The sequence below is a fragment of the Cryptomeria japonica genome, unplaced genomic scaffold (genome assembly GCF_030272615.1).
Source record: "Cryptomeria japonica unplaced genomic scaffold, Sugi_1.0 HiC_scaffold_100, whole genome shotgun sequence".
NCBI classification, from domain to species: domain Eukaryota; kingdom Viridiplantae; phylum Streptophyta; class Pinopsida; order Cupressales; family Cupressaceae; genus Cryptomeria; species Cryptomeria japonica.
The window spans coordinates 455001-458452 of record NW_026728922.1 but is presented as its reverse complement, the minus strand read 5'-3'; the positions used below and the strand labels follow the sequence as shown (position 1 = coordinate 458452).

The following is a 3452-nucleotide window of genomic DNA, read 5'->3' as shown; positions in this document are numbered from 1 at the left end:
CCCTGTCTTCGACCTGGGAACCCAATTTTGGTCCTCGGGTCCCATTTTTTTTTGTCTCGCATCCCACTTTTGGCCTGTGGCCTTTTCGGGGTCGATTCTCGTTTTGGGCATCAGAGCATGTTTCTTCTCCTAAAACCCAATATTTGTTTATTAAGTCTCGGAACACATTTTTGTTCTCGTGGACCCATCATGGGTCTTGGAACGCATTTGTGGTCCTTGGGTCCCATTTTGCATCCCGAAACTTGTGTTTTGGTGCTTGATCCCTATTTTGGGTGCCCACCTTGCACCAAGTGCGCACCCGGGGCAAACCGAGCGCCTTGGTGCACCGGGGCAAGATCGAGCGTGCACCCGAGGCGCCCCGAACATGCACCAAGGTGCACTCGGCCCACATGTGAGCGCAGGTCGTTGCGCCCGAGGTGGTGTGTGGGCACCGCGTTGCAGACGGGACACTGCACGCACACGACGCCCCCTCCAGGTGCACGCACGTAGGCCGGGCCGGGTGCACACCCGACGCCCTAGCAAGGTGCGCGCACCCGGGCAGGGCTCACACTTGGCGAACGGGGCGCACTTCGCGAGGGAGGGTGTGCACCTCGACGGGGGTGGGTGGCCGGGGTGGATTCGCACGTGGGTCGCGGTTTGCTAAGTACACACTGCGACAAGCTCATAACGGGTGCGATCATACCAGCGTTAGTGCACCGGATCCCATCAGAACTCCGCAGTTAAGCGCGCTTGGGCCGGAGTAGTACTGGGATGGGTGACCTCCCGGGAAGTCCCGGTGTTGCACCCTTTTTTAGTTTTTCGCCGGGCGTCGCAATGCTATTTGAATAAACCTTTTGCCCGTTTGCGTTCTCGTCGGGGCCGGGCCGGGCCGGGGTGCGCTGCCCGCACTACCGCGCGCGCGGGGGCGACACCGAGCGCGCACCCGAGGCGCCCCGAGCACACAGGCCACGGTGCAACCCGGGCGTTGTGCGCGCACCCCGGTGCGCCCGAGGTGCTGCGCGCGCACCCAGGTGAAATCGGTGTGCACCTCGGCCAGTGCGCGCTCGGTCGAGTCGCGCACGTTGGCCAAGGTGCACGGTGATGTTTCTTACTCTAAGGTTCCGCACCAGACGCCCGGGACAGGTGAGCGAAGCTGGGCGGGGCCGGGTGCGCGGCCGGGGCAGGTGCACGCAGCTGGAGAGAGCTTTGGAGCACACTTCGGAGCGCACCAATGATGCGCTCCATTCAAAAGTTTCCTGAAAAGGCAAAAAAAGTTGAGATTATAGAATTTCCCACTTGAGAGATTGTAAAAAAAAAAAATTTAAAATGAAGGAAACGCGGGTGCCAAGGTGTGCGCAGCCCAGCCAAGGTGTGCGCACCAAGGCGCCCACCCTGGCGAAGGTGCACGCAAGGTGCGCACCCGAGGCAAACCGGACAATTAACCCAACTTTCGACTTCGCGCGCACCTTGGAGCGCACTTCGGAGCGCTCCTTGGTGCGCACCAATCTTGGGCACCTCGGAGTGCACCATGGCGCCCACCAAGGTGCGCACCCGGGGCAAACCGAGCTCCGACTTCGTGCGCACCTTGGAGCGCACGAAAGGTGCGCACCATGGCGCCCACCAAGGTGCGCAGCCCAGCCAAGGCGTGCGCATCAAGGTGCGCACCCTGGCGAAGGTGCGCACCCGGGGCAAACCGAGCTCCGACTTCGTGCGCACCTTGGAGCGCACAAAAGGTGCGCAACCCAGCCAAGGTGTGCGCACCCCGGTCAAACCGAGCTCCGAATCGTGCGCACCAGAGGTGCACGCCATCGTGCGCACCTTGGAGCACACTTCGGAGCCCTCCTTGGTGCGCGCCGATGTTGCGCACCTCGGAGCGCACCCGGGGAAAACAATGCAATTAACCCGACTTTCGACTTCGTGGGCACCTCGGAGCGCTCTCGGGTTCGCACCTCGGAGCACACCGAGGTGCGCACCTTTGATGCGCTGCCTTCACCAATTTCCAGAAAAGGCAAGAAAACATTGAGAAGGTGTGCGCACCGAGGTGCCCACCCTGGCGAAGGTGCACGCGAGGTGCGCACCCGGGGCAAACCGGGCTCCGACTTCGTGCACGCCGCACCTTGGAGCACACTTCGGAGCGCTCCTTGGTGCGCACCAGGGCGCGCAACCCAGCCGAGGTGCCCACCCCGGCGAAGGTGCACGCGAGGTGCGCACCCGGGGCAAACCGGGCTCCGACTTCGTGCACGCCATGGTGCCCACCGCGGCGAAGGTGCACGCGAGGTGCGCACCCGGGGCAAACCGGGCTCCGACTTCGTGCACGCCGCACCTTGGAGCACACTTCGGAGCGCTCCTTGGTGCGCACCATGGTGCCCACCAGGGCGCGCAACCCCGGCGAAGGTGCACGCGAGGTGCGCACCCGGGGCAAACCGGGCTCCGACTTCGTGCACGCCGCACCTTGGAGCACACTTCGGAGCGCTCCTTGGTGCGCACCATGGTGCCCACCAGGGCGCGCAACCCCGCCGAAGGTGCACGCGAGGTGCGCACCCGGGGCAAACCGGGCTCCGACTTCGTGCACGCCATGGTGCGCACCGCGGCGAAGGTGCGCACCCGGGGCAAACCGGGCTCCGACTTCGTGCACGCCGCACCTTGGAGCACACTTCGGAGCGCTCCTTGGTGCGCACCAGGGCGCGCAACCCAGCCGAGGTGCCCACCCCGGCGAAGGTGCACGCGAGGTGCGTACCCGGGGCAAACCGGGCTCCGACTTCGTGCACGCCGCACCTTGGAGCACACTTCGGAGCGCTCCTTGGTGCGCACCATGGTGCCCACCAGGCCGCGCAACCCAGCCAAGGTGTGCGCACCAAGGTGCACGCGAGGTGCGCACCCGGGGCAAACCGGGGTCCGACTTCGTGCACGCCGCACCTTGGAGCACACATCGGGGCGCTCCCGGGTTCGCACCGGCGTTGCGCACCGTGGTGGGCACCTCGGAGCACACCAAGGTGGGCAGCGAGGTGCGCACCTTTGATGCGATGCCTTCACTAATTTCCATAAAAGGCAAAAAAAAAACGAGATTTTAAAATTTCCGTTTTGAAAGATAGTGAGAAAAAGGGAATGCTGGTGCCATCTTGAGCCCGCCCTGGTGCGCAGCCCAGCCAAGGTGTGCGCACCAAGGTGCCCACCCTGGCGAAGGTGCGCGCCCGGGCAATTAACCCAACTTCCAACTTCGCGCGCGCCAGGGTGGGAGCGCACCCAACAACCGGGCCTGGGAAGAGCCAATGCGAGAAACCCCACCAAACGCTCTGACAAAAAAAGAGGGGGCGCTCCAGTAACCCCGCTTCGGAGCGCACCCTGGGCAAACCCAGCCAAGGTGCCCACCCCGGCCAAGGTGCAGGCGAGGTGCGCACCCGGGGCAAACCGGGCTCCGACAACGTGCACGCCGCACCTTGGAGCACACTTCGTAGCGCTCCCGGGTGCGCACC

At 64.3% G+C, this 3452-nt stretch overlaps 1 non-coding gene across 1 annotated transcript; it reads left to right on the top strand.

The window, feature by feature from the left end:
• The first annotated feature begins 668 nt into the window (after positions 1 to 668).
• LOC131865025 (5S ribosomal RNA) lies at positions 669 to 787 on the top strand. Its single transcript, XR_009363752.1, has one exon. It is a non-coding gene; the product is annotated as a 5S ribosomal RNA (ribosomal RNA).
• Positions 788 to 3452: the final 2665 nt, after the last annotated feature.